The sequence below is a fragment of the Megalobrama amblycephala genome, linkage group LG14 (assembly GCF_018812025.1).
Source record: "Megalobrama amblycephala isolate DHTTF-2021 linkage group LG14, ASM1881202v1, whole genome shotgun sequence".
NCBI lineage: Eukaryota > Metazoa > Chordata > Actinopteri > Cypriniformes > Xenocyprididae > Megalobrama > Megalobrama amblycephala.
This window is the reverse complement of record NC_063057.1, coordinates 3,266,183-3,292,102: the sequence shown is the minus strand read 5'-3', so window position 1 is coordinate 3,292,102 and position 25,920 is coordinate 3,266,183. Positions and strand designations below refer to the sequence as shown.

Genomic DNA, 25,920 nt, shown 5'->3' with positions numbered 1-25,920 from the left:
TGTCAACAAATGGATGATGTTGCAAAACTCTGATGAGTCTTCTCGCGTGCGTCCGTTTATAACACGTCTTATGTCCATTGATAACTGAGATCTTACAGTGTGACTTGGTTTACAGTGGGAATCATGTTCGTACAGTCTGACAAGCAACAGTCGTAAAGGACTATTATAAATCATACAGTGCGCACCTGGCTTTCTTTCTCTCTATCAAACTGCTTCATACAAAACATGATTGTTTTGGGAAATATTGTTTTACTTTTTGATATATTTATAGTGAGGGGATCAAGGTTTGACTGTTTAGCATGGTCCAATAGTCAACATATAAATTGCATATATTATTAAAATACATATTTTACTAACATTATATAATAGTATTTGGTACTTATTTTATTTCATTTTATTGCATTGCATTAGCATGTAAGTTCATAGGCCAGCACTTCTCAAAGTCCGGACTCCGGTCCGGATCCGGACCCGGAGGGAATTCAATCCAGACCCGCCTCCATTTCGTATTTCAACAGCAGTAATTGTGTGTAAGGGATTAAAAGTCTGGATTTGGATTTGATAAACGCATGTCAAAATCATTTGTTTAGTGTTTTATGTCTTTTTGGAGATGGTCCGAAATTAAAAAGAAAGGCGAGATATTTAAAGTTTTCCTCCGTGATTCAGTTGCCATGACATCCAGTGAGTGTATACTTTTGACGTAATTGGGCGCGAGTCGCGCAACGCGACACTTCACCGCAGTAAGCGTTTGAATGGGTGTGGAGCAGTGGTTCTCAACCTGCGGCCCGTCACGAATGTAAATGTGGCACGCGATATGCCGACCACAATAAAAAAAAAAAAAAAAAAATATATATATATATATATATATATATATATAGCATACAGCATACAATTTATTTTTGTTTTAAATTTTAAATTACAGTAAAGTGAATTAAATAAATATAAATTAGCTATAATGCTTTATTTGTCATATAAAATAATTTTGGGTTAGCATTATTTTCAGACATCAGGCAATGTAGGCTAATCACTCAGTTAACGAAACAAACACAAGTCCGTGCTTAGGAAGAATTCAAACAGTAGCCATTCATTTTGTAAATTTAAGCCTCAAAATGGTCACATTTGTCATTAAAGGAGAAAAACTAAATGTGGAACATAAAATGAAGGAACACATGGAAACAAGAGTTGCAGCATCAGCAGTAAAGGTAAGAAGAATGGAAGAATCCGTTTGTTGTTAATGAGCGAGATGGGCAGCCTTCCCGTTTGCTCTGTAGTAAAGTACTTGACAAGTAAAACCTACAATTTCAAAAGACTGAACTGTGAATTCGATGTGTTTGTTTGATGTATTTTAAATCAGTAAAAATAACCGCATCAGCGCACCCGCGGCTGGAATGAGCCCAACTCTGCGCGCGGTCGCGGATCCGATGCTCCGCGAGGGATTGCGAGTTGCGACATGACAGAAAGCTTGATATCGTCAGAGATTGTAATTAGCCTACAGTGCGTTCAGTGTTGTTTGTAAAAAGAGCTTAGTAACATTTGCTTATTAAGGCGTTTGAGTGATTGTTTGGTGACTATTGTGATGCTGTTGAAGAGAGTCATAAAGTCATACAGAATTAAATAGCAACTTAAAGTGATTGTATATACAGTTTGTGTGTTCATTGAGCATTACTGATAATTATTGTAAAGCTAATGTCAGTAAGTTAGTTTTTATTTGTTGAGAACCACTGCTGTAGGCTTTCCTAAGGAGTTCATTTGTACAATGCTGAGGATTTAGAAGGCCACAGTGAGTTTATTTGTTTTGGTGATTTCGGTCATATTTAGTGTAATCTGGCAGCTGTAATAGAGCCTGTCTGGACAGTGAGACTGCTCACTCTCAATCTCAGTCATCTATCTCTATTGTAATCCTGTTAGGAATACCCACTGAGCTGTTTGCATTCCCCACACCTGATGACCCGAGAGAAGGTTTATTCAATTTTACTCACACTCAGGTTCGCTATATTAGTGAGGACATCTCATAGAGGCAATGGTTTTTGTATGTGATGTCACTTCTTGTACGTGCCATTAAAGAGGACCTATTGTGCTTTTTTAAAATTTCAACAAGCATGAAAAAGGTCTGCAAAGTTACAAAGCACAAAGTCAATTCCAAAGGGAGTTTTATCAGTAAGCACTGTTTCTGAACTCGATTGTAGTCTTGAAGTTTCTTCTGTGAATGTACATGTCACAATATTCCTCATTTTAATAATTCCCACCCAAGGCATATGCAAAATAAAGGGGCGAAGCCTGGTTGAGTATGTGTTGAAACTTGTGATTATGGTAAAGGGTGTGACAATCACAACACACTGGTCCAGCTGACCAATCAGAGCACACTGTGCTTTTCAGAAGAAGAAGCTTCATAGAGACAGGAACTAAGCAGATTATTACAGACCCTATAAACAAAATAAAAAAAATTTAAAAGGGTATAATATGACCTCTCTAATTGCATATGTTTTCTTGTGCACCTCATTTGAGGAAGTTATGAAAGTTGTCACGAGTAGTTCAGATACAGAAAAAGAAACAGTATTAGCAGCTTTTCCCAAATAGACCAGACAGGGAAATGGAGGCTTTTGTTTGTGTCTGTCTAGCCGGCGCTCCACTTGAGTCGGTCTCTTCTCAGACATGGAGCTTCGGTCAAACCCAAGAGCCACAGGCCGAGGAGAGAGCAAACATTCAATGTCATCTCTGATTGGCCAAGGTTGAGCAGTGCCTCATCTTCCCATGAACCCCTCCGCTGTCACTGATTGGACGAGGTGAGCTGAGCCTCACTTGTGTCTGAACCCTGCCTTGTGCGAGACGCTGGTTGTGTGATATGAGAGCTGCTCTGTGGGCCTTGTAGACGCTGTTGGGAGATGGACTCAGGGGGGCGGTCTCGGTCCTGAGGGCCCTCCAACCATCGCTTGCAGTGGAGAGCTCCTTCATCACCAGGCCGTCATGATAGCACCACTCGTAAGAGCACCAAAACCACCTCTCCTCAACAAGGCAATTCAGACTTCCTCCCTGTCATTAATCAATATGAAGTCTTGAATGTGAATGCCGAGATATTCGATTCCTGCCCTTTATGAACTTATCTGGGTTTGGGGAAGTTATTAGACTTGAATATCGGAGAGGAATCCAGTGTATTACAGCTTTAACTGCAGTTCCTTGGATGCCCACAAGAGGTCACTGTGTAGACGGCACAGAACTGGTAACTTGAGGAGTTGAGAGGTCTGCTAGTTTGCATAACTTTTAGTTTTTCTTTTGCTTGTACAGAAAAACTCAGTCTATTTGGCAGACATCTTCAACATTACAGTTTTCTAAAGGAATTCATTTCTTTAACAATTTTTGGTTTACAATTTCTTCAATTTTCAAAGTAGGATGTCGAGATCATATTATTTTGAATAAATCATTAATAAAACGTGAAGATGATAGTGTGTGTGTATACAGTGTAAAATATATATTAATATATTTATTAGTAGGAGTAGTATTATTAAACATTATATTATAATTATTTAATATAAAAGGAAAAATTAACAGTTAAACATTTTTAACATTTCATTGCAGAAGGATGTTATGGTCATATTATTTTGAATAAATCATTAATTTATACAAATTGTATATTTGCGGGTTTTGTAAGTCATTTGAAGTAATGGTTTAAACTAAAAGTCTGATTTTGTTTAAATAATTTGAGGTTTGTAAAGTTTTTTTATTCATTTATATAATAAATGTAAAAAATGTTTTTTAAAATTACAAAACATGTCAACATGCAAAAACTATCACTGTTACTAACTGTTGCACTGATGTTAACATTGTTGTCATGAGAGCTTGGTTTTCAGTTGCATACTTCATGATAAAGGTAAAATGCATGTCATCCTGGATCTGTCCACACCTCTCTTTTCTAATGTCACAAATAGGACCACAGTGATCTTGTGACCTTTCAGAGGTGGGTGGGTGATGGTCAGATATTGAGTAAGCACCGCCGTGTGAATCCGAGGTGAACACGACACACTGGCCTTCAGCACACTGCCCTACTTCCTCTGAACACAAACACACGACACTCTCTCTGTCTGTCTTGCACACATCCCTCATCAGTTCTGTGACATTTCAAGATGTTTTGAAAGAGGACATATCATACTTTCTTTTTATATCATCCCATCCCCTATTTTTGCCCTTATGTTTTTTGTCATAATTCAGTATTTGTCATAATTTAGGTTGTCATTGGCATTTTCTGAGCGGTGATGTAAACACCTTCTACAAATGTGAATTATGTAACCGTACCGGGAATCTTATTAACAAACTTTGGTCACTTTTTTAAATGGGGTCCTTCAAAAGGATAAGCAGTTGGAGCTTGGTTTAAAAAAAATGGTCATTTTGGAGGATAATTTGAGTTCTGAAAGTGAGGTTTTGTCACTTTATCTCTTCAGAAGATCAAAACAAATTAAATTTCTCATGATATGACCACTTTTATGCCGTTTATGCCTAGAATTCATAGCTAACTTTCCCTCTAGGATGCATTCATGATCCATATATAAATTATAATTAGTTTATGATATTATACTTATTTAATAAAATCTAAAAGATCTAAACATTTAAATTCAGTAAACTCATGTTATGACCATATTATTTTGATTAATGAATTTATATAAAATGTATAATAAAATATACCTCGTTTTGTTAATGAAATTATATTTTATTAATAATTTACTGTAAATTATTATGGGTAAAAGAATCTGTTAAATGGCATCTTAGTAAACTACTTATTTGCAAAATATAAATCTGAACATGACATGCATAATATTTAATTGAATATATGAAACAAAATTAAAAACTAGGGTCAAATCTCTTTTAATATAAAAAATAAAAGTAAACTAAATGTGAAAAGAATTAATCACATTGTGAAAAATGTTTTTAATTAAAACAATATGGGATGTGGATGCATTTTCATGTTCAGCTGGACCTAAAGCCAGTTCAGTCTATCTTTTGTCTCCTAACTTTTTTCCTCATTTCTTTCCCCACACCTTGTCTCTGCTGATTTTTTTCTTCTTTCTAAATGTTAGATATCTTTCCCTCTCTATTTTCACCTTCTGTGTCTCAGATCACCTCAGCAGGCCAGCTGATCAACACCTGTGAATCTCCCGCTCTCAATTTCTCACTCATTCTCTCTCCATATAAATGTCATTAATCTTTTGATGGGCTCTTGCTCATCTGTCTCTGATGTTTCCTTGTGTGTTCTTTTCTTTCTGACCATTTCAAGCCAGACTCTGCCACACGTCTGTGGTCTCATGAGAGATTCCCATATGCTGCTGTTTCAGATGCTCAGCATTAATGCACATCGACTGCCCCACACTTCTGCTTTATGTTATATCTTCTCTGTTATGCAACATTATGTAATGTCTAGTGTAGGGTACAACAGGTTTCAAAATGTGAACATTTGCCAAAGTTTATGAAGATGTTTTATTATTTGTATTATCATTTATTATTTATAATTTTATTTTTTTTTTCTATTTTTTTTATTATTATGTTCTGCTTTAATAGGGCTAATTTTTTTTTTTCTGGTATAAAGATATATTATTATTATTGTTGTTGTTTTATAATTATTTTTTTTTTCCTGGTGTTTTATTGTCTGATGTTTTACTATTTGTATTATTATTAATTATTTATTTAATTTTTTCCAGTTTTTTTTTATTAATTTCTGATGAAAGCTGTAACAGGGCTAAACATTTTTTTCTGGTATAAATGTTTATTATTATTATTTTATTCTGTGTAATTTTCATTTATTTGTCTTTATTTTTCTATTTTTTATTACTATATTCTGCTGTAAGCTCTAACAGGGATAAACAATTTTCCGATAAAGATTTATTTATTATTATTATTATTATTATTATTTTCATTATCATTATCAAGTATTTCTTTATTTTTATGTTATTATTTTATTGTGGTGTTTTATTGTCTGGTGGTTTTTTTTATTTCAATTGTTATTTATCATTTTAAAATTATTATGTTTCTTAATTTGTCTATTTATTATTATATATTCTGCTGCAGGATATAATAAGGCTAAAGAATGTTTTTTTTCTGGTATGAACATGTATTATTATTTGTTTAATATATTTATTAATATATCATATTCTTTATTTTTTATTTTATTATTTTATTCTGGTGAAGGGTACAATAGAATGGCTAAAGAAAATGTAATTTCTTTAGGTCCTAAATGGTAAAAAATGTTTTTTTTTTTTATTGTTTATTATTAAATGTATTATTACTACTCATTAATTATTACTTTATTTACTTTTATAATTTACCTTTTTAAATTAAATATTGGAGCAACATAATTTGTGTGAATAGAAATGATAAAAGATGTTTGTTTGGATTAAAATAAATAAAAATGAAAGCATCAAGGGGGTCTTTGACCCCACAGCACCCTGAACAAAACTGAAAACCCCCAGTCTTTTGTCTTTAAATAAATGTTATGATTCACAATAGCATAAATGAGCAACAAATAGAATCATTAAATGTTTGTTCAGATTATCTCAGGCTCAACTGGTTGTCTTTGCACATGATGGAAATTTCGCAGTGCATAATGACAATGGTGTTTTACTCCTGGATGTGTTTAGCCCATTGCCCATGTTAGAGCTTGCTATTTACAACTGCTACTTACAGGGGTGATTATCTTGAACAAAATCACATTAAAAGGCAAATATAAATCAGTGTGCCTTTTTTTGCAGAGTCATACCTCGTGTCGTGATTGTGACATTCACTCATGTGCTCAATTCAAACGCCCCCCGCCCCCATATAATGGCACTCTTTAAAGTAAGTGCAAAAGAAACCACATCCTCCACAAACAAGAAATGGGTGCAAAAATCCCATGATAGATGGAATTTCCTGTATGTAAAACAATATATGTGACAGGACCTGAATAGAGGAAGTTTAATTGAAGAATGTGGTGGAGGCTACCACTTCTTCATTTTTGTTTTTTTATAGTTTTCCTTTTTTTGCCATGTCACTTTGTTGCTGTAGACACTAAGTTCTGTAAACAGAATGCGAGCACTGGAAATGCATTACTCAAGAGCACAGACCTACATTAGATGCACCAGATTTATGAAAACAAAACCCCTCCCAAAAGATCTGTTTTACATTTATACACACTTATTTCCAAATCAACTCTCAGTTACATTACTTAAAGGGATAGTTTACCCAAAAATCACCCCTCATGTTGTTCTAAACCTGTATGAGTTTCTTTTTTCTGTTGACCACAAAACAAGATCATTGGAAGAATGTTGGTAATCAAACAGTTGATGGTAGCCATTGACTTCCATGGTATTTTTTTATTAATATGGAAGTCAATGGCTACTGTCAACTGTTTGATTACCAACATTCTTCAAAATATCTTCTTTTGTGTTCAACAGAGAATAGAAACATTGTATTAGTGCCAGTTGAGCTACAAGAACAAAAGCATATGCCTAATGAATAAAAGTACATTTTAGTACCTTTCTGAGTAACTGCTATAAAAAATATGATCAATAAGTTATGGCAACATGTTTTGTGTATGTGATATAGTTTGAGTTTTTTTTTGTTTGTTTGTTTGTTTTGTACAGCCAATTTGATTATACTTAAAAATGTATGGCAGCACAAGTTTTTAAGTTGAAATATGTTTATTTTTTATAAAAACAGAGTACTATACACTGCCTTTAGCATACGCATTGTTTATACTCAGAGAGGGACATTTTGCCTTATGAATTAACAATAAAATTATAGTGAACATCTTCACAATGTATTCGAGAATAAAATGCAGAGGTTTAGCAGTACTAACTTATATATTTGGAAATATCTATATTTACACTTCAAATATTGTCGCTAAGCAGGTTTGTTGGATTTGTCTGTTGTTCTACGATGATTATTGTTTCAAAAAAAAAAAAAAGTGAATTATAAAAAGTATTGTCCAGATCTGCAAGTTTATATTTTAAGAATTACTTTCAAAATGGCAAAAAAAAGTGACACCAGAGACCAAATTTGTTTAAATAAGTACTTTAAAACCGTAATTACAGTGATGCTCAGTATAGCTCTGGTCTCTCATTGGTAATATGGTAATATGCTCAAGCATCCCTCGTTACTGGACACAAATTTCTGTGAAATATTTCTTTATCATAAACACGTTGTAGAAGAATACAACTAGATTAATAGTTCTTGTGTGTGTGGCAAATTAAGTTCAATGAAAAATATAAATTACCTGTGATTGTCGGCTTCGGGCGTGTTTTATGTTCTATGAAGTCAGCGGTTGCTCTCTTGCTATTACAGTTTGCCGGCAAGATCAGCAGGACTTGGTCCGATATAAATCTTTATCTATTTCCTCTTTTTCTTCGTCCATGGAACCGGGTGCAAATGGGAAGTCTCTATTTTACATACAGGACATCTTGAACCTAAAAAGTGAGATGTTATTCATTTTTATGTATTTATAACTTTTCTCCCTGGTTTCACAGACAAGGCTTAAGCTAGACTAAAATGCAAGTTTGAGCTGATTTAACTGAAAGTATATGTCTCAAAATGCACACCAGTAAAGGCATATTTATAAAAGCTACTTAAATGTACTAATTGAACGGAGGCCTAATCCTGGCTTAATCTAAGCCCTGTCTGTGAAACCAGGCCTTAATGTATTATAATATATAGTTTTTCTTAGTGTTGTGTTCAATGTAGAAGTTGTGCAGTGTTGAATGTAAGTATTCACATATTGAACTGATGGAGATTTTATCCTTATTTTTGCTCTCATAAATGAAAACCATTCTTTTCTGCTATAAAAAAAAAATAAAAAGGGTCAGGAGGGTGAGCAGAAATGTCCAGTACTGGTTTATCAGATCAACAATAGAATAAAAGATGAATCAAGACATAGAGGATACCTAACTCAGAACCCCAGAGAGTTGAGTCAACGTTGTTTCTAAGCATTTTCAGCCTGTTACAAATGTTATTTGTCTTTTTTTTTTCACTGGTTTCATTTTCCAGACTTCACATACATTGCTGCAGCTTCTCCCAGCAGGTATTTTGATTTTGTCCTGTGAAATCGAATGAACGTCTTCATGGTGGATTGTGTCCTGACACAATCATCTCTCTGGTTTTCAAAATGTACAAAAGTCCTTACCTGTGAATTATTTATGTATTGAAGTATTTAATTTATATTGTTATTTTAGTGTATATTGTTACTCTTCTGGTGTGTGTGGGGGGAGAGAAAGAGAGAGAGAGAGAGAGAGAGAGAGAGAGAGAAAAAATAGAGAGAAAACACTAAACCACAGTGTCTATATTAGTTAACGTACTGCTTACTGGCTGTGACATCTCAAATGTCATACGAGTCGTCATTTCTAACGTGACATTAAATGCCATATTAGAAATGTCATTTGTCCATATATATTTATCCATTTGTCATAGTATGAGGATGAGAAGTGCATTCTGCACTGCCATAGACTATCATGTGGGTAGTCTATTATGCTCAAGTCACTTATGCTCACCCAGGCTGACCAAAAATACAGTATTACTGTGAAATATATTACATTTTTAAAACGATATTTTCTACTTTTATATATTTTAAAAGGTTATTTACTCATATTATGGTAAAGGTGGATTTTCAGCATCATTACTCCAGTCTTCAGTGTCACATGATCCTGCAGAAATCATTCTAATATGCTGATTTGCAGCTCAAGAAACATTTATTCTTATTAATGTTGATGCTTAATATTTTTGTGGAAAGAACCATGATACAATTTTTTAGGATTCATTTCTTTGATGAATAGAAAGTTCAAAAGAATAGCTTTTATTTAAAATAGACATTTTTTGTAACATTATAAAAGTCTTTACAGTCACTTTTGTTCGATTTAATGCATCCTTACTGAATAAAAATGTTAATTTCTTAAAAAAAGGTTATTAACCCCAAATTTTGAATGGTAATGTATGTTTTGTATTGATTGGTCTATTAAATAGACACTATTCTTTTTAATTAATTTTAATATTATTTTAAATTTTTTTCAGAAACTATACAGTATGTGCAGCTAGATATGCAGTCTTTTTCTATATTGTAATTTTTGTTTGAAGAGCAGGATTTAAAGAGAAAAGTGTTTTTAAAGAGATTTAGTGTTTTGAACAAGGTGTTTGAAACCAACATACAAAACCACTGATAGAGAATAAACACATTTGTGTGACAACTAGCCCCGCTCTTTATTCCGCATGTGTATGCGTGTGGTCATTTTGGCAAGAAATGAAAGATGTGTTTGACTCGAGACAGACATCTCTGTGTTTAGAGGATTATCAGCAGGGAAAAGATTGTTCAAAGCAGAGAAAAAAATTCTGAAGCGTTTTAAGTGTCCCTTAACGTGGCGCCCTCACCTCTATCCCAAAATTCCCTTTGTCCAAAAGTTTCTGGCGAGAACAAACTTCCCCCCGCATCATCAAAACCTGATCACTTTGCTTTATTCTGATCAATGTGCTCCACGTTTCTCCTCTCGGTGTCAGAGTAGTCAGGAGATAAAAAAGCAGGAGGGAAGGAGGGGTGGGAGGGTAGACGGCTTACTTTTTTAGATGCCAATTGTATGTGTCTCTGTGGCTGCCTTACCTGTGTTCCTTTGATCATAGCTGAGCATGGAGTGGCGTTTGATTCCAGGGCTACTTTGACAGCTCACAGGCTGGCAGAAGCCTCTCGGATGACTGGAGATCAGAGAAGACAGGCTGGAAAGCAGAAGTCCAGCTGAGAGAAGATCAGAAGAGGCACAACTTCAACCAGAGCTATTGTGAAGGAACGTAATGGCTTAGATAACTTTTTCCCCTCCATCTTCTTTTTTTTTTTTTTTCTTGTGAAAACTTACCCTTCAGAATTTTGAATTGCCCACTTTAAGGTCTGTGGGGCTTTGTCTAGCTTTGACAAAAGAGGCATGTTTTTCTTTCTGTCTTGTCCTGGAGAGCCCGATCTATTTCAGCAGCGTCACTCCTGCTTCACGTTCTCTTGTTTTAAGTACCACTGGTTCAGCCTGGTTGACTTGCTGTAGATGTACACACTATAAAAAAGAATAATATAATTGTATAAATTTACAAAAACGGCTTGTTTACATCTATAAATGTTTAAAAGAGCTACATCACACTTGCATGATTATGTAGACTTTATTAAATCTGCTTACGTGTCTTCCTTTGTTAGTTTGTTTTGCGTTAAGAATTTGAAAATGAAGATTTAAAAGTTGAAATATTGTGTTCTAAAATGTGTTAATTTAGCTTAGTTAATTGTCAATCTATTCAGTGGAGTTTATGAGCACACAAAACATACAGAGGACTCCTGTGGTGTAATGTCTCCCTCTGGTGGAGGATGTGATGAACATGTTACGCTGCACTAATTTCATATCAAGTGGAATGTGTCTTAACATAAAAATAAATTGTATTACTCAAAAAAAGCTCTTATAAAAAACTGCTGTACTGTAAAACTGGCAAAAATAAAATAAATAAAATCTATTCTTGCACAGTGTAAATGTGCTCCCATATTCATTGTAGTTTTATATTAATAAACAATAATAGTAACTATGTTTGCAGAATTTTAGTGGGTTCACCTTTTTTGACAGGTGACATTAATTAGGCTAATTAGTTCAGTGCAATTTAAATATGTTATAATATACGTTCTCAGTGAGTTTGGACTGAAGGTTATGATAACTAGAGTGTTTTTTTTTTTTTTAATTTGTACAATATTATAATTAACCTAAGCCTATAGTCAATATTGTGCATTATATGGTAAAGTAAATTGTGATTGGCTGTGGTAGACGAAAATTTAAATAGGCGTGTCTGTTCAAGCTGTGGGTGCTTATAGGAAATGTTAAATGTTATTTGTAATTATAGATTTATAATTCTGTTTTTCATTCATTGTTTATTGTTAATTGCATGATCCTATATTAAATTTTACTGTCTTCTTCAAGGATGTATGAAATACAGGCCTGATACCAGTATGATATTTTAGTTTATTAAATAGCTAACGTAGACATTTAATTATTAGATTCATGTTCTTTACCTGTACTTTAGGATGACAATGCCAAAGCATAAATAATAATAAACCTATAGTTCAAAAGGACTAAAAGATCTTAAGATAAAATCATCTAAGCTCTGTGGCTGATCACTTGGCTTTCATATATGGAAACTCATCATATGAAACAAGGTTATCAATAAAACCCCATCCAAAACGCACTTCAACAACAGACTCTGTGGCTCAGGTGATAAAACATTGTGCTTTGATCAGAGAGACCGGAGTTCAAAACTCACTATTGCATATGTTACATTGTTGGCATTATATATAACAAAGTGCCCAAATGCCAGAGTTTAGTTTGAAAGTCAAAGTGGCATAAGTGGCATAAGTGGTTAAACACTTTCTCTGGTGATAAGACTGTGATTGAGGCATGGGTTCGAATCCAACTATTGCTAATATTAAATTGTTGCCATTATATCCAACAAAATGGTACAAATACCATCCTTAAATGTGAAAATCACAGTGGCACAAGTGGCTAAACACATGTTCTCTGATGATGAGACTGCAGTTAAAGCATGGGTTCAAATCCCACTCTTGCTAACATTAAATTGTTGCCATTATATCCAACAAAATGGTCCAAACGCCAACATTAAGGGTGAAAGTCACAGTGGCACAAGTGGCTAAACACACGTTCTTTGGTGATAAGACCGTGATAGAGGCGTGGGTTCAAATCTCAGTATCGCTAACATTAAATTGTTGCCATTATATCCAACAAAATGGTCCAAATGCCAACATTAAGTGTGAAAGTCACAGTGGTGTGAGTGACTAAACACATGTTCTCTGGTGGTGAGACCGCAGTGGAGGCGTGGGTTCAAATCTCACTATTGCTAACATTAAATTGTTGCCATTATATCCAACAAAATGGTCCAAATGCCAACATTAAGTGTGAAAGTCACAGTGGTGTGAGTGACTAAACACATGTTCTCTGGTGGTGAGACCGCAGTGGAGGCGTGGGTTCAAATCTCACTATCGCTAACATTAAATTGTTGCCATTATATCCAACAAAGTGGGCCAAATGTCAGTGTGAAAGTCACAGTGGTGTGAGTGACTAAACACACGATCTTTGTGATTAGACTGCGATGGAGGCGTGGGTTCAAATCTCACTATTGCTAACATTAAATTGTTGCCATTATATCCAACAAAATGGTCCAAACGCCAGCATTAAGGGTGAAAGTCACAGTGGCACAAGTGGCTAAACACAAGTTCTTTGGTGATAAGACCGCAATGGAGGCGTGGGTTCAAATCTCACTATTCCTAACATTAAATTGTTGCCATTATATCCAACAAAGTGGGCCAAATGTCAGTGTGAAAGTCACAGTGGTGTGAGTGACTAAACACACGTTCTCTGGTGGTAAGGCCGCGATGGAGGCATGGGTTCAAATCTCACTATTGCTAACATTAAATTGTTGCCATTATATCCAACAAAATGGTCCAAATGCCAACATTAAGGGTGAAAGTCCCAGTGGCACAAATGGCTAAACACACATTCTCTGGTGACGAGACTGCGATGGAGGCATGGGTTCAAATCTCACTATTGCTAACATTAAATTGTTGCCATTATATCCAACAAAATGGTCCAAACGCCAACATTAAGGGTGAAAGTCCCAGTGGCACAAATGGCTAAACACACATTCTCTGGTGACGAGACTGCGATGGAGGCATGGGTTCAAATCTTGCTATTGTTGCCATTATGTCCAACAAAATGGTCCAAACGCCAACATTAAGGGTGAAAGTCACAGTGGCACAAATGGCTAAACACACATTCTTTGGTGACGAGACTGCGATGGAGGCATGGGTTCAAATCTCACTATTGCTAACATTAAATTGTTGCCATTATATCCAACAAAATGGTCCAAACGCCAACATTAAGGGTGAAAGTCACAGTGGCACAAGTGGCTAAACACACATTCTTTGGTGATAAGACCGCAATGGAGGCGTGGGTTCAAATCTCACTATTGCTAACATTAAATTGTTGCCATTATATCCAACAAAGTGGGCCAAATGTCAGTGTGAAAGTCACAGTGGTGTGAGTGACTAAACACATGTTCTCTGGTGGTAAGACCGCGATGGAGGCGTGGGTTCAAATCTCACTATTGCTAACATTAAATTGTTGCCATTATATCCAACAAAGTGGGCCAAATGTCAGTGTGAAAGTCACAGTGGTGTGAGTGACTAAACACACGTTCTCTGGTGGTAAGACCGCGATGGAGGCGTGGGTTCAAATCTCACTATTGCTAACATTAAATTGTTGCCATTATATCCAACAAAATGGTCCAAATGCCAACATTAAGTGTGAAAGTCACAGTGGTGTGAGTGACTAAACACACATTCTTTGGTGATTAGACCGCGATGGAGACGTGGGTTCAAATCTCACTATTGCTAACATTAAATTGTTGCCATTATATCCAACAAAATGGTCCAAACGCCAACATTAAGGGTGAAAGTCACAGTGGCACAAGTGGCTAAACACACATTCTTTGGTGATAAGACCGCAATGGAGGCGTGGGTTCAAATCTCACTATTGCTAACATTAAATTGTTGCCATTATATCCAACAAAGTGGGCCAAATGTCAGTGTGAAAGTCACAGTGGTGTGAGTGACTAAACACACGTTCTCTGGTGGTAAGACCGCGATGGAGGCGTGGGTTCAAATCTCACTATTGCTAACATTAAATTGTTGCCATTATATCCAACAAAATGGTCCAAATGCCAACATTAAATGTGAAAGTCACAGTGGTGTGAGTGACTAAACACACGTTCTTCGGTGATTAGACCGCGATGGAGGCGTGGGTTCAAATCTCACTATTGCTAACATTAAATTGTTGCCATTATATCCAACAAAATGGTCCAAACGCCAACATTAAGGGTGAAAGTCACAGTGGCACAAGTGGCTAAACACACATTCTTTGGTGATAAGACCGCAATGGAGGCGTGGGTTCAAATCTCACTATTGCTAACATTAAATTGTTGCCATTATATCCAACAAAGTGGGCCAAATGTCAGTGTGAAAGTCACAGTGGTGTGAGTGACTAAACACACGTTCTCTGGTGGTAAGACCGCGATGGAGGCATGGGTTCAAATCTCACTATTGCTAACATTAAATTGTTGCCATTATATCCAACAAAATGGTCCAAACGCCAACATTAAGGGTGAAAGTCCCAGTGGCACAAATGGCTAAACACACATCTCTGGTGACGAGACTGCGATGGAGGCATGGGTTCAAATCTTGCTATTGTTGCCATTATGTCCAACAAAATGGTCCAAACGCCAACATTAAGGGTGAAAGTCACAGTGGCACAAATGGCTAAACACACGTTCTCTGGTGACAAGACCGCAATTGAGGCATGGGTTCAAATCTCACTATTGCTAACATTAAATTGTTGCCATTATATCCAACAAAATGGTCCAAACGCCAACATTAAGGGTGAAAGTCACAGTGGCACAAGTGGCTAAACACACGTTCTCTGGTGGTGAGACTGCGATGGAGGCATGGGTTCAAATCTTGCTATTGTTGCCATTATGTCCAACAAAATGGTCCAAACGCCAACATTAAGGGTGAAAGTCACAGTGGCACAAGTGGCTAAACACACATTCTCTGGTGATGAGACTGCGATTGGTTCAAATCCCATCTCAATGATCTTTAACTAGTTTATGGTAAAAATCACAGGTCACATGCAGGTTAACAGTGAAATATAAAATGTATGGTGTGGTGTGGTGTGAGTGTGAAGGGGCGGGGATGACTTGGTAACTGACTAGATATATTTAAAATAAGGTAGGCCACAATGTAGTACTGACACTAAAACTCTGTAAACTTCAATTTTTCTCACAGTAATTTTTATTTTGGGTGAATTATACACAATACAGATTTTCACTATCCACGATACACATTGTTACATTTTTGTATTGCAATATATTGTGACAAGATTGTTACACCCCTAATATCTAAAAATATCAAAATATAAAAATTAGTCCAAATAATAGTTAATACATATAATTTGACATGTATATACTCACCGGTTTAGCTGGATAAACTGGATCATATATAATGTGCCTACAAAGATAAAAAAAAAAAAATAATTATGTAACCACCATTAAGATATGCAAAGAAACAAATGTTAAGTATGTTGAATAAACACATAACACAGCCTGAAGTGATGCAATTCTCTTCAAGAAAAAAAAGGTGTCAATTTTCCTAAAAATGTACCACAGTGTGAAAGAAATATTGCTGAGTATTTAACTGTCATTTAGTAATGCTGTATCAATAACAAACTTTGAATATTTTTAAATTTGCATGCTACTGATGTCAAGGTTATGGCCTTCTACCTGTATGTGTGTTTTAGTTAATGGACAAAAACAAAACAGATGTTTACATCTGAGTAGAAGTCTGAGAGTAGAAATGTAAAGACGAAACCTTCCTTTACAATAAATAACAGTGATCCTTAAAGTAAGGACTGAAATTTAAAAACAACAGCATATCTTATTGGTTTGTCAGAGAATCTCATATCTAAAAAAATGACAGCTACAAAAAAAACATTAAATGCTAGATGATAAAACCCAAGTGCAAAGCAGAATGTGTCCAGTCATTCTCTCTAAATGACTCATAAGCTGTCATATATGGTTTGTGGCTGTCTGGCTAAAATGTTAATGCAGCTTTACATCTGGAAATTTGATTAAAGTGTCACTTTTATAAGTAGGAAAGACATGTATATATTATACTAATGCCTCTTCTTGCACTACTACACCAATTTTGTCCAATTAAATGCTTTCTGGAGGAAGTCCCACCCCTAACAGCACGTGCAACCGACCAGCAGCACAAACACTCTATGTAGTTTCTCAATTGGAGATGTCAGAACATATATACCTTTATAGAAGATCTTAATCCCTCTGAATGTGAAGCAGTGTCCGGAGGAGCGGCAGGTGTTGAGCGCAGGTGAGAGAGGAGCAGAAAAAACACAACAAACCCACGTGCGGCATCATTCTCTGCTCGCGCGACTCTCAGATCCGCCCTCACTGTCATTCTGCCGTAGAGGAGAGCGAGTGGAGACAGTAAATGACAGACGTTTCTGGCTTTAAAACACTAATACATCAATACAAACTTATATAATTACTCTAATACAAAAATAAGAACTTTTACGGAAGTGCTTCACGCGGAAAGTTGTTTACAGGTGAGTCGCGTACTCGAATCTCGCTCTTTATCGCAGTTTTTGTCGGTTTAGTTTGCTGACGGCCTGTAATATGTGCTGCTGAGTGACATTAGAGTCTGTCACTGAGCTGTCATCTGCAGGATCTGTACTTTCATGACATTAAACGTAATCAAGCGTCTTTGTTGTCAAGGATCAAAAGGTGTCAGGCTAAAAGTGAAGCTCGCTTATGCCGCCTACTGGCGCGGATGGAAACCTGCGCTTTTTTTTAACAGCCCTACTTGACATTTTTGGGGTTTAAGATAACAAAACATAAAATATCTATTTTGTACTAAAAATAAATTCAAATTAAATAGGTTCTGTAGAATAAAGTGATGTCATGAATTTATACAATTATTTTAAAAGGAAATATAATGCGCACAAAAAATATGCACGATTTATCTGAGGCAGTAAGTGTATCACATTACGTTTTAATCAACTTACAGGTTATAAAGTTTATCGTTTGTAGCTGTGGGTGCTCCGTCTTTGTCTCATTTCAGAGGCCGCATTTGAAGGCTGCATATACGTCATCAATGATGTCTTATTTAAGAAAAGTAACCGTTATAAAATTGACTGTTTTTATAACGGCTCGTGAGGTGTAAAATACTGTAATTTCTTTCTAACTTTGCAATCTAACGGTTACTTTTTTATTATTATTGCAAGAAAGGAAACGGCACTAAATGAAAGGAAGGGGGGAAAAATCTAACGGTTAAGTTAACTTTTCTTAAATGAGACCGCGTCGATGACGTATGCAGCCATCGAAATGAGACGCAGCTTAAGGCGCTCTTCAAACACACAAAGCATTAGTCTTTATAGTGTTTCTTTAGTAAAGAAAACTTTTCTTTATTTACCTTGGCATTGCAGACAAGCGAAGATGCTCCAAACTGCGTGCGGCTGCGACCCTTCACTCGCGATATAGGCTGGGTGGAGTCATGAGGTTTGACTGACAGATTTAGGAGCCAATAAAGTTACGTTGATGAGTCACAAGCTCTTTTAAAACTTTTCATTGGTTAAATATTTGCAAAACCCACAAACAGACGTAAAGGGTGACCAATAGTAATGATTTATGGGGAAAATGACGAAATATACTTATATTAAAAGTAATTGTCTTAGAGGCTTAGCATAAAGAGTGAAATAATAACAGTATTAAAACATGTATTATTTCTCCTCATTGTAATGCATTGTAACACTGAACAGAAATCATATGGGTGTTTTTCAAATTAATGGGCGTTTCCAAATGATGGGCGCTTTTCAACTGCTTTACCCACTTTGCTAAAATCAAAAAGGCCAATCCTTAACCCCACCCACAGTATGATAGATTTATAATTCAATAAAATGTTGTACATTTTTTTTAAATAATTTTTAACATTTTTTTATAATTTTTAAAGAGACATTATTATGACAAGAGACAGACCAGGTGCTTTATTTTATCTAATTTATTCTTAAAATAGTAAGGTAAGCAACTTCAAAGCAATATTAGACTTGTACCACCCGACTGCTGCAGATTAATTTCGCCATTGATAGTGTTGCCAGAGAAACGCATAAATCAGAGTCAGGGGTTGACCTGGCATGAACGCAGCCAAAGTCCCTTTAAGACAAGTCATTTCACTTGGTGGCCATCTTTGAAACGCCTCATGGGCATGCAGGTGCAGCTCCTATCTCTTTGAATGGGGAAACATCAAATTCTCTAAAGCTGTTTGCCAAGCTTTTGATTAAATTTCATATTTGTAATCACCAATGAAATCTGACAACAACTGTCTCATACATTTTGTTTTTAGATGCTCGAATCATGACAAAAAAAATGTATTTTCCAGGCTGGATCATGCTAATGCTCATGTGCAATCCTAAATGCGCGTCTCTCGTGTCTCATTTCGGAGGCGCAAGTCTGACTGTTTCTATAGGAACCGGAGCTTCTAACGGCCGCTGCAATGACGCGATGACTGGCGATTGGTTCTTATTTAGAAGGCGGGACTTATTTCGCCATATTCACTTTCTCCCATTCTTTATAATACTAGTGAGGCGTCTTGTGTTATTCTATAGACTTTGATGCAGCATAAGCTCGTTGTTTTGGTTCAGGAGGAACTGTAGAAGGCGGCTGCTGTTCGTTTGCGGTGCTTGGTGACCATCTTACAACTCTGCATAGCCTTAAGCCGAATGCAATGATTGAAGGAACATTTTTTGGTCCTGAGATTTCCACAGAAGATATATGTAAAAAAATGTATTATTTATCTATAAACGAACTACACCACAGTCCTACGACTTCAACGTCACTATCGCTAAGCTTCCGACAGCTCTTTCAGTTTTTATCTAAAAAACATTTTCCCTGAAGGTTTGAGTTAGAATAGTTTGTAAGAGTGCAATTATAAGCACAACAAGGCTCTTAACTCTTCAGCTTGATGACGTTTAATGTCCCTGACAGTCTCTGTAGTCCCATAGCCACTTGTTAGCAACCACCAAGACACAAAACAGCTTTAAAAAATTACTATTGGGGTAATAATGATGTATTTTTATGTATAAAATGTGAAAGTATGAGCTTGTGCATTTTTTGGGGGCTTCAAAATCTCGCCCCCTTCACAACCATTATAAAGCTTGGAGGAGCAAGGATATTTTTAAATATATCTCTGATTGTGGTTGTCTGAAAGAAGATATAGTCATATATACCTAGGAGGGTGAGTATATCATGAGATAATTTTCATTTTGGGGTGAACTATCCCTTTAAATCTTCAGTGGTCAGGTGGTACAAGTCGTACCTCTCAGAAAATTACAAGTTTACACATAGTTTACACAACTTGTACAAGTACGTGAAGTCTTTATACCAGGGGTGTTCAAACTACGGCCCGAGGATGAATTTCAAACGGCCCGCTCCATGCATCATTTACAAATTGTGCAGTTTCAAGATGTCAACGCAAGGTGGCAGTAGTAGATTTTAGTCTAGGGAATTAACGCACCAAAAGTTAAACGAAACAGCGCTACTTGTGCGTAGCACGTCGCTCACGAGCTCACAAATGTGTTTAGTTGCTGAGTTTCTCGATCACACGAGCATTAAACAGCTAATAAGACCTTTCTGATTTAATTCAGTTTAAAGCTAGTTGAAACAGCGTTTACTTAATCAACAACACTAACGTGCAATTCAGGAGAAACATTGAGCCGATCCAGTTAGAATACTTTCAAACCAACAATTCAACAACATGTATCATGGATTCACTGTGGTAACACTAACTGTTACTGTGGTATTTTGTCAAAAATGTAGGTTAATATCTCATTTTATTTAATTTTTAATGTAGACATGTATTAAACGAGTAATACAGGCCAAATTACAGGCTGTTTTGTATCATAAACCTATCATTGGCATTGTGCATAGTGTTTATAGACTAAATACTATAAAACCATTCTAGATATAGAAACAATATTTTTACTTTTTATCATATAGAGTGAGGTGCGATGTGTGGTTTTACCTGCGGTGATCTAATTAGAATACTTTTTAATTTAACCCTTTCATGCATGGTGTCCACTACAGTGGACAGATATTTGGAAGCCATTTTTAGGTTGTAGTACCATGTCCCAACCACCAAGTGGTGAATACCCAAAGCCTCATCTACGATTCCAATTAATTAGTGTCTATAGAGTACCTCAGGGATGACGTGTTTTTGTAGGCCAACCCGAAAGTTAGCGGCGCACGGGTTCCCTCGATCGAAAGCCTATTCATTTTTCCCCATAGACTTTTGGAAAATCACAAAATAACTAATGTAAATATATATAATTAGAAAGCAGCTTTATTTAAAAACATGCTCCCTGATTGTGATCTGCGCTGTGTATGAATATTTATCCCTTTTCATGAGAAATGCTGTCCAAATGTCCTGTTTGTCATGATGACGTCTAAAGTCCCCATCAAAGGAAGTAGTCCCTTTTAGTAACTTGTTAGCAACCGCCGTTTTTAAAGGGATAGTTCACCCAAAAATGAAAATTTGATGTTTATCTGCTTACCCCCAGGGCATCCAAGATGTAGATGACCTATTATCTTCAGTCGAACGCAAATTATGATTTTTAACTGCAACCGCTGCCGTCTGTCAGTCAAATAATAGCAGTGATTGGGAACTTGAACAATAAGAGTCGAAAAAACTTCCATAGACAAATCCAAATTAAACCCTGCGGCTCGTGACGGCACATTGATGTCCTAAGACACGAAACGATCGGTTTGTGCGAGAAACCGAACAGTATTTATATAATTTTTTACCTCTAATACACCACTATGTCCAACTTCGTTCAGCTTCCGGCTAGTGAGGTTTGATCGCGCTCTGACAACGGAAGTGATGTCTCGCGCTCATTGAAGTATATGGGCGAGACATCACTTCCGTCGTCAGAACGCGTTTTTTGACCACTAACAGGAAGCTGAACGAAGTTGGACATAGTGGTGTATTAGAGGTAAAAATTATATAAATAATGTTCGGTTTCTCGCACAAACCTATCGTTTCGTGTCTTAGGACATCAATGTGTCGTCACGAGCCGCAGGGTTTAATTTTGATTTGTCTAAGCAAGTTTTATTTACTGTTATAGTTGAAGTTCCCATCTATTGCTATTATTTGACTGACAGACGGCAGCGGTTGCAGTTAAAAATCGTAATTTGCGTTCGACTGAAGAAAAAAAGTCACCTACATCTTGGATGCACTGGGGGTAAGCAGATAAATATCAAATTTTCATTTTTGGGTGAACAATCCCTTTAAGATGCAATAAAGGTTTAAAAAATCATAAGCGGGTTATAACTGGTGTGTTTTATGTCATGGATCAAAACGTGAAAATATTTAGAGGCTTTGTTAACCACAGACCTTATTTCAGGCAATTTAGCAAAAACCCATAGACTTCGGGGCGATGGAACTGGAAGTCCTAAAATGCTAACTCGCTTCCGGGTTTTGCCTACAAAAAACACATCATCCCTGGGGTACTCTGTTGCCCTGTCCAAATACTCACACTTGCAGTCTTTGTACTTGGCCACTTGTCTACTTACATGATGTATTTCCTGTATTTGGCTCAAGTGTTCAAGTAGGCGTGAAGACTGCAAATGTGTGTGTGTAGAACTTTTGATTACCCGATGGGATACACTTATAGTCTTGCAAAAAAAAAAAAAAAAAAATGCAAGTGTTTACAGAGCTTTATTATTATTTTCAGTACTTTGCAATTTAAAATGCACTTCTAAATGTCTGTTCAGTGGTCGCTATGTAATTAACAGAAGACATAATTTTAAAATTGTGGATAAAAATCACTTGCAATTGTTGTACAAAAGACACATAGCCTACTCATCATTGCATCAATAAAATCTGCAACACTTTATATTTTACTACCAAATTATATGTAATATATAATTAATTTAACTTGACATCTCGTGATTTCGGGGCATGTGAGTTCCCAGAACATAACGCATGATGGGATACGCTTAGCCTAAAATACCGCTCCAAAGCAGTATTCAAGATAGTGTGGGTTTAGTGTGCATTAAGGGCACTGCACTTGGGTATTTTTAAGACATGGGACAGTCTTGCACCCTTACTTCGTGTCGTGTACATGCGCTCTCAAGTGGCAAAGACCGCAAGTGTGGGTATTTGGACAGGGCTTTTGTATCTCTTTGTTGTTTTGATATTACATTATACAATCAAAAAGGCAGAGGGAAGAGGAGATGCACCAAGTACCTCAGGAATAAGTGTTCAATACTTTTATTCTCAGAAAACCAGACGGGTACAAAAAATATTTTTCAGCTAAATAGGATGTAAAAAATACTTCTATCCAGATTTTAACAATATTTTTTTTTCTGCCTATTGGGCTTATGTAGGTTCCTCCTTATTTGTGTTTTAGTTAAAATTATGATATAATTTAGTTTTAATAAACAGCAATATTAAATAGATTCAGATTTTATCATATATTTCAATGCTTAGGCCTATACGATCTATATTTATTTATTGGCTCATATAAAAGTATAGGCTTTTATGAGGACAGGGATATGTGTGCATGATTGCATTTGAGTGTGTGTGTGTGTGTGTGTGTGTGTGTGTGTGTGTGTGTGTGTGTGTGTGTGTGTGTGTGTGTGTGTATTTGTGCTCACGTATGATACTGGTTTTAGTAGTTTTAAATAAAAGTTGCCCATTCTTAAATTAATAAAATGAGTTTTGAGACAATGTTTTTCTAATATCCTCTCTAATGTTATTTAACATTTCAAGATTTCTGATGCAAAAGCCTCTAAAAGCCACATCTGTCAAAAATTACATAACATATTGAGTTACTATACGTAACAAATACTTTCACTTCAAACCCGATAAATCCCAGCCTCATCCCATTCAGAAGTACTGGTACATATAGAAACCTATACATATGAGTCTGATAAAAAAAATGTTAATTTCAAAGAAAAATGTCAGACGACTTAGAGGCTTTTGCATCTGAAGTCTTATTTGTATTCATACATTTGCTTTTACTAAATGTATATATAATATATATATATATATATATATATATATATATATATATATATAATAGAAATGGAAACGGCCTCTAGATGTGTCCGCAACATCGAATCTGGCCCCCTTTTAAAAATGTTTGGACACCCCTGGAGTTCAAAATCTACAATGGCGTTAAACGCACCTAGAATCATCTCTTTTTCAGCGTGAGGGCGGAACAACCTGTCACTCGCATGACATCACAGCAACAGCAAACTACAACCATTCAACCGTTCAATCAATTCCGTAAGGACAAAATAAGTCCCGCCCTACAAAAGACTATTGCAACTTCTGTTTCATGCTGACTTTAATGGAGTCAGCTGGTGTTGTGTCTAGTGTTGTCTCAAGTAACTGTTCCAGTTAATCCAACTGTAGATTAGGACAGAAATGCACAATCATAAGTTTAATGTTTCTGTCAAAATTTCATGACAAAATATTTGTTTTTGCCCAGTATCCTGCAGTAACCAGAGGCTGAAACACAGAGGAAGGTAGAAGGCCATAATCAACAGCAAGTGAGTACAGAGATTCAAAGATAATTATTGATTACAGTATCACTGAATGGTGATACCTTCCATAATATTGTTTTCACATTGTAGCTTTAGAAAAAAAAAATCTGTAAACATTTTTGAGGAAAATTGCATTACTTCACGCTGTTTATTCATTTGTTTCTTTGCATATCTTAATGGTGGTTACATAAAATTACTCTTTTATCTTTGTAGTGCGCATGATTTATGATCCATTAGATCCGGTTCATCCTGTTTATCCAGCTTTACTGGTGAGTACAGATGTCAAATTTCATATTAACTATTATTTGGACTAACTTTTATATTTTGCTATTTTTAGAAATACAATATGGAGTAATGTGTATGTTTATTGTCTGTATCCTACAGAATAAGGGATGTGTTTGGACACCCTGTCATCAGAAGCAGAGCATTACATTGACTGTAATGATGGACTTCTGCTGCTGGACAGGTAATTATAATTAATTTAATTTTTTTTTTTTTTTTTTACTCAGTTAATTAAATTTTTTGCAGGCAGAAGCATAACCCCTGCTGGACATTGTGCTGGATCTTAGGGGAGACCCCACGATCCTCTGCACCTTCTCACTCACACCATTCCTTCATATCGCTGAGGTCTGGCTGGGATCGAACCAGCAACCTCTGAACCCGTGAGGCAGCGCTCTTAACCATGTCTGAACATGTGCAGGAACTTATATTTCACTGTTTCCTGACCTGTGATTTACAATAAACTAGTTCAAGCATTCAGGTGTCTGTCATGATTGAGGTGAGATTTGAACCCAAGCCTCTATCGCAGACTCACCACCAGAGAACGTGTGTTTAGCCACTTGTGCCACTGTGACTTTCACACTGAGTGCTGGCGTTTGAGCCACTTTGTTGCATATAATGGCAACAATTTAATGTTAGCAATAGTGGGATTAGAACCCATGCCTCAATCGCAGTCTCATCACCAGAAAGCATGTGTTTAGCCACTTGTGCCACTGCGACTTTCACACTGAGGCTGGGCGTTACTTTGTTGTCCTTACTTTGTTGGATATAATGCCAACAATTTCACATAAGCAATAGTGGGATTTGATCTCAGGACGTTCACATACAATCAGCAGTTAATCGTCCACTGAGCCACTGAGCCTGTGACGATCATGAGAAGTTTTTCATAGATTTTCATATCTTTAGCACCGTTTTTTAATGCAGATGGTGTATTTGTGTTCTTGGCTTTGTCAGTTTTTACTGCCTCAAGAACATGAATCACTTCATAATTTCCACCATCTGAGTGAAATGAGTGACTGTATGTAAATATAATGTACACACACTCATGAGAATTTTCATTAAGATCTTTATTCATTCTTTACATGTCAAACTCAAACTGAAACACACACATGACTAGTAAACAGCATTTATTTATTCAGGTAAATAGATTTGATATGAATTAGAAACACAGAGATCATCACACCTGCCTGGAAGTTTCTAGTAAAGCTGAAGACCTTGATTAGCTGCTTCAGGTGTTTGTAATGAGGTTGGAGCTAAACTCAGGAAAGTGGATCACCAGGAGCAGGATTAGACAGACAGCCCTGCTTTATTTCTTTTCTTCATATATGAATGCAGATACACTTATCGTCCACAAGGTGGAGACACTCTAACCTCAGAGGACTCTTAGATTCACCTCCTCCTCATCAGAGACAAAGAGGCTGCGTCCGAAAACTTTAAAATACT

General features: G+C 36.1%; 1 protein-coding gene and 1 long non-coding RNA gene across 4 annotated transcripts in view; one reads left to right on the top strand and one right to left on the bottom strand.

Moving 5' to 3' along the window:
- tfec (transcription factor EC) overlaps positions 1 to 18,144 on the bottom strand; it is a 57,112-nt gene extending 38,968 nt beyond the window's left edge. Inside the window, exons 1-6 of one of the 2 annotated variants that reach the window (XM_048154364.1) lie at positions 18,068 to 18,144; positions 16,898 to 17,054; positions 16,051 to 16,087; positions 10,845 to 11,033; positions 10,595 to 10,726; positions 8,231 to 8,420 (exon numbers count right to left, since the gene is read on the bottom strand). The gene's annotated coding sequence lies outside the window, so the exon portion shown is untranslated. Of the gene's footprint in view, positions 1 to 8,230; positions 8,421 to 10,594; positions 10,727 to 10,844; positions 11,034 to 16,050; positions 16,088 to 16,897; positions 17,055 to 18,067 lie in introns of those variants that run through there. The other variant, XM_048154365.1, reaches the window with a different exon arrangement.
- Positions 16,702 to 24,953, top strand: LOC125244325. Of its 2 annotated transcripts, none has more exons than XR_007179307.1 (5): positions 16,702 to 16,966; positions 24,144 to 24,204; positions 24,412 to 24,467; positions 24,583 to 24,664; positions 24,727 to 24,953. It is a non-coding gene; the product is annotated as an uncharacterized LOC125244325 (long non-coding RNA). The 2 variants fall into 2 exon arrangements; XR_007179308.1 differs by lacking the exon at positions 16,702 to 16,966 and adding an exon at positions 17,049 to 17,201.
- The last annotated feature ends 967 nt before the right edge of the window (positions 24,954 to 25,920 follow it).